This window comes from Nipponia nippon, unplaced genomic scaffold, assembly GCF_047370975.1.
Source record: "Nipponia nippon isolate SJK-2023a ecotype South Korea unplaced genomic scaffold, ASM4737097v1 scaffold_3, whole genome shotgun sequence".
Classification (NCBI taxonomy): domain Eukaryota; kingdom Metazoa; phylum Chordata; class Aves; order Pelecaniformes; family Threskiornithidae; genus Nipponia; species Nipponia nippon.
The window spans coordinates 58,593,432-58,599,431 of record NW_028262347.1 but is presented as its reverse complement, the minus strand read 5'-3'; positions in this window follow the sequence as shown (position 1 = coordinate 58,599,431).

The window sequence follows — 6,000 nt, the reverse complement described above, 5'->3', positions numbered from 1 at the left end:
CCTGGGGAGGCCAGCTCAGAAGGAGCTGCTGTAATGAGATGTAAAAGAGATGGAGTTGATGCAGCTGTATTCGCAGGCGGAGCAGAGGTGTTAATAGACAGATGCACCAGCAGAGGAGATGTTAGGAAAAATTAATTGGGGTTAGGGTGATGATTACAGAAGTGGAAGCCAATGGGGCAGACAAGATAGAAGTGAGATATGATGCAGAAAGAGAATTCATATTTAAGAGATTTCACTGGAGAAAGTTGAAAAAAGTCATATATCTGTATGGTTAGACAAGCAGAGGGGGTGATCAGAGCAGTCATCACTGGCATCCAAAGCTGAGGGTCCCAAAGCACTTAAGACATTATTCACATCATATCTGCATGCTGGTGGTTTTCTAGACCAATTTAACAAACTAGTAAACTGAGGAAAGAAAATTTGTGGTTTTGCCAGAGGATCACAGGTGGAGATGATGGAGATGAAGGTGGAGATGGAGATGAGATAAAGGTAGAGATAGGGAGATAAATACACAGGGGAAAAGCCTCAAGGTCCTCTGTTCTTATCTTCAGGTTCATATAACTTGAGTATCAACATAAAAGGCAGTTTAAACATCAAATATTCTAGTACTACAGGAGACTCATCTCCAGTGTAACACTGTGACTGGAAAGGAAGAGAAAAGAAGGGACACACAAGGTACAGAGGTCTAGCAATTAAAATTAGTAGGTTTCCATGCAAAAGTGGTGCTGGTGCTGTCCTGAGAGTGCATTAAAAACTCCTGTGTTAGACAGGAGTGGAACTCTGGCAGGGACCAAGTATGAGGTTATAAGGCTGCAGTACATAACTCCCTCAGTTTCTGACCTATATCCTCTTCCAAGCTAAATGTTGTGCAAACAATTCCTTTAGCCTCATAACACTCTTACAGAGTAATATTCACTAGTTTGCAGAGGCACTGAGGCACTGAAAATTCAGAACATAACCACAAAGCCCACCAAAGAGAAAATATTTGCACTGATTTTAGTGAGATCTGTGTGCTGTTATAAATGAGTTGGGTACCCATGGATACACAAGAAATCTGTTCCAGATTGAGTCTTGAAGCGACAACTCCTGTGATTTCCACACAAGACTCCCTTTTCTCATGCAACCTTTTCTTCCATTGAATGGTAACCTTTGAAATGTTTGCTACTTGAAAATGGTTGGAAAAAAAAAAGCGTCAGCTCATGAGCCCTGTGGGTTGATTTCTTCAAAAAGGGAAAGGCTTCCTTCTTTACTTGAAAGAGATAGCAGGAAAAGACTGGGATTCCCAGGATGAATTTTCCACCATGATGAATTGCTGGGATGTAAACTGTTTTGCCTCTCTTTCTCTTTCCAGGCTGTGCTGAGATTTGTATGTACAGCAGCCTCCTAATCAATAGGAATAGAAAAAAAAAAAAATCAATGCCTGCAACCCATTAGCTCTAACAGAGGGCAGGCTGCTAACAAGTCACTCTAGCTAGAATTCCAGTATTTGGTAAAGTATCTTCAGTGAGGATATATGCATACATATAGATACAAACTTACTGACTAAGACTAGCAGAGAAAGTTATGAGAACATTCCCCATCCCACAAGCACATCTATCCCCATGTATTTGCAAAACTATGTTAAAGACACTATCCCTGCCACCCAGATGCTGTCCCTCATACTTTTCCACTCCAAAGCACACATTTTTCTACACCTGATCTATAATCCCAGGCTACCTTCATGCTGGACCATCCTGTGTATAAATAAATACACGTCTCTACACATCCTTACTCCTTCATAAACCATACACCATAGAAATCCACTTTGAGCCTCACTTATTCACAAGCATACAGCCATTCCTTCTCCTTTGCTGTATCCCCAGATCATTAATGGAAATCTTTTTTCTTCCCATTCATATCAAAAATCAAGCACAGATAGTTCCCACCAACATCAACGTACATCCAACCCTGGAAACCATATTCCAGGAAACAAAAAGTTGGTGAAAAGGTTATGACACAGGTTTTGTAATCAGAATCTGCTCTAAGGTCAAGGCACAGGGAAAGGGTCTCCAGAATGGATTAGAAAAGCAATGGGTCTCGCTGCCCATTGTGCGTGAAATACGGGCACAAGTAACTGTCTTGCTCCCAATAAAGCCTTTGTCCATCCATCCGCTGACTGTAACTAGAACAGACTCTCACTCCTGATCTGCCTTTCATGGAAGGGATGGTCTCTCATGGTCAACTTCAGAATCCATGAGTTTAAAAAGTCATCATTTCTTGACAAACAGGTTCATGAAACTCTAGTGAGGAAATGTGCAGCGGTGGTGGTTTGGTTCTTAAAGAAGAAAAAAGACTGTTTTTATTTAAACATAGCAGTAATCAGAGAATTGCAAAGAATAAGGCAAGAAAAAGGCCTTGGACTTTTTCTGAACTGAAGGTTTTCAGAATCTTCCTGGAAGCATCAGCACAACAATAAATACTGAGGGAAAGGTGAGGCCTACAGTGAGGATGGTTTATGTTGACACTGATCAATATTCTGTGATATCAGGCTTTCTTCCAGTGTGAAGGGCACAGATGGGGACAGAAAAGAGGATCCTGTGCAGCCTCATCTATTCAGTATCAACATTTAAAGCTACAATCCAGCCCAAACGTGAGCTTTTGCCATCTGCTCCTCAGCAGCCACAGAGGTATCTCTGGGGCTTCCTGTATGGGGCAGACTTGCTCTCCTAGGTCTGGTGGTACTGACGCAAGTAACTCTTCTGCAAGCCAGCTATATGCACTTATGTCTTCTTTAAGGCATCCTTCGCTCTTCTTCTGTCAGATAGTTTAGGGTATCAGGGGAGGAATATTGAACTTGTAATTTTTCTGATGCTCCGTAGTAAATCAGGGTTAAAAGAGACTCTTGAAGGAACATCCTGAGCAAAACAAGAGAAATGATTAGTCTCTGGGGTAGGTTATTTAGTCCCTCTAACTTTTCAGAGGGACAAAGCAAGAGAAGAACATAACCCAACACCTATTCGGGAGCTCAATGAGCAGGCAACCTTAGAAAATTCAAAATCACCAGGTCCCACTGGTGTCTATAACAGGCTACTGATTTTAATGTGAGAAGCGTTTTTTTCTGTAGTCCCACATAGTCAAGGAGGCATCCCATGAGATGTACATGTGCTTTAGACACTGTTTCAGAGAAAGCCAGATGGTGTATTGTGTCCACAGAGCCATTATATGAATACCGAGGATTTGGTTTTACAGTACCATTGTAATGGTTTAGGATCCCCAGTGTGAATTCTTATAGAGGAATTAGGTTAAACACATCAGATTAAGCCAGTCGGATGCTAGACTGGAGCGTTACGGTGGTGCACAGAAGAGTATACCATGGATAGAAATTGTAGAGAGGTGATATTCTCTGCCTTGGGAATACAGGCCTATTTTAAAAAGAAAGCAAAACACATATGCCTATTTAGGCTTCTAACTCCATGTTTAGACATCGAAGAACTGTCCTGATTTTCAGTTGTGCTGAGCAGTCAGCATCTCACATTGATTTTGCAGAGATGTAGAGGCTCCAAATACCTCTGAAAATCTGGATGTCTGTTTTGATGTCTAAATGTCATTTTAGCAGATTAACTTCGACCTCATATAACAACAAAATTCTTAAGAGAAATTAAATCAAAAGTCCCAAGGCCAAATGCTGGGCTCATTGGGATTTGCCACTTTCAGTCATTCACCACAGCTGCTGACCACTTGTGAAAATTTCTGGGAATGATCTGAAAGCAGAGTTTACTCATACTGTGGCAAATCATGGGAAGTGAGGAGTCTACTGCAGAGCAAAGCAATTCCCAGCAGTGCACTTGGCTCACCCAGCTCCACCAGACCAGGCTCAGGGCCTTGATGATGCCTCTCTGCTGGCTATGTGGGTCTCCTTGGCAGCACAGAGCCCAGCAGAGGCTGGCCAAACACTCTGTCCTGCCTTCCAAGGGTGTGGGGGTATGGTTCTCCTTTGTGCTTCTCTGATTTATTTGCTCTGTTGTTGTCCACTTTGACACAGAGAGCAAGTCTGGCAGGGAGCATGAGGAAGTGTAGCTCAGCCATGCTCCCTCCTCCATGTCAGGGACACAGGACCATGCATAGGAGAAGACAGCTCAGGGCAGGAAAAGGGAATCTCAGGCTGGTTATTCCCTGGGTTAAGGAGGTGGATGGGAGATGAGCAGTTCCCTGTGCAGAGCTGGTCCTCTTCCCATGATCACCACTACTGCATTCTTTGACAGGACACTTTTCCAGGTTGCTTGCATCTTTTAGATAAAACTGTTCAGTTGCCATCTTTCCAGTAGCCAGTCTGAAGCGACAAACCGCTTCTCTCTTTCACAGACCGTTGGGACTCTTCTCTGCAACTGACCTATATTAGTTACAAGCTTCATTCGTTCTGGCCTGCGCTCCTCTCTCTTCTCCCACATGGAGCACATGCACTGCTCCTCCCCCTCAAACAAACACCTTTACACATCCAAGGACATTGTAAAAATAAAATGATCACAACCTGGCCCTCCGGGAACCTCGGTTTTACAGTTTGTCCCGCTCTGATGCCAACAGAATTCACAACCCAGTTCAAGAGAGACAGACAGTGAGTGAGAGAAAGCAGGCAGACAGGCACAGAGAGAAGGAGACGGAGGAATCAGGGAGAGATAAAAAGGAGCAGAAGAAAAGAAACAGGGCAACCAGAAGGAATAAGCTGCAAGAACAAGGGACAACATGTAAACTAGGAGTCTAGAACACAACAGAGAAAGGGGGATGGAGTTACAGAGAAGAGTAAAAATTTAAAATGGTAGAAAGTTGAAGAAAGAGATAAAGAAGGAGATGAAAAAAGACAGAGGAAAGGACAGAAGAGAAAAGAAATGGTCAAAGGGAGGTGGGGGGGAGATCAAGTCAGGCAGCAAAGCAAGGCAGTCCATGGCATGAGGCGGAAGAATTGAGAAGGTGCATGTGAATTTGGGCACTGCTTCTCCACATCTCCTTTTCCATTGAGAGTACTGTATGAGGAAAAAGGCAAGAGAAGGGGAAGAAAAGGATAAATAAATGCCTGAGCTGCCATCTTAAACAGCCTAAAGCAGTCAAGCAGGTACGCTGGAAACAGGCAGTCCACAGGTTGCAAATGCTCAGGTACACATTGCGGTTCAGCAGGCAGGAAAGAGTCTGCACTAGCACAGTGGCATTTACACTCCCAGGTCCACTGGGTCTCTCTGTGCACTGACGGTGAGCCCTGCATACATAAAAACGCTTCTGTTTAGTACTGGGGAATTGTGCTCTGATCTCTGCCCTGCATCCTCTCTCAGGTCCCAATAAGAAAACCTCAGCCCCAAACACAAGTGCTGTTAGTCTCCCTTCTTCTCAAACGAACCCCCTTCCTCCCCCCTGCCTGATCCCAGTTCTTGTTTGCACTCTGAGGGCTGCCTTGCCTTCCCATGCCTCTCTTTTCCCCATGGTTCATCTCTAACCTTGCTCTTTTGTTCCTCTGCTTTATCTCTCTCCTCTTTCCTTATGGCTCTTCTTCCTCACTGTCATTCATTCAGCTCCCCCTTACACAGGCCTATATAAACACATACACCCTGCCCCCCCCCCTCCTTATCTCCATCTCTGTGGTTATCCACTTACCTATTACTGTAGTACCTAGCTGACACGCATCTCTTTCCCAGAGACGATCCATCTATCTCCACACCACACACCTGCCAAATCTGCCTGTCTTGCCTTCCTTCACAGCCTTTCTCTCGCTGTCCCCCAGCCAGTCCATTTCTTTGTCTCCCCCCGCCCAGTTCTTCTGTCTTTCCCTCTCTACATTCCATTCCTCTTTCCTTCTCCCCCACTCTGCCCATCTGTCTGTCTGTCCCTCCTTCCCACAGTTCTCTCCAGCTGACACACATGTACCCCAGTCTGTCTGTCTCGCTTTCTCTCCCCTTCTTCCCCCCTCCTCACACATTTCATCTCTTTGTGTCTCCTACACACCCAGGCCCACGCTTGCTCTCTCCCATACTGAGA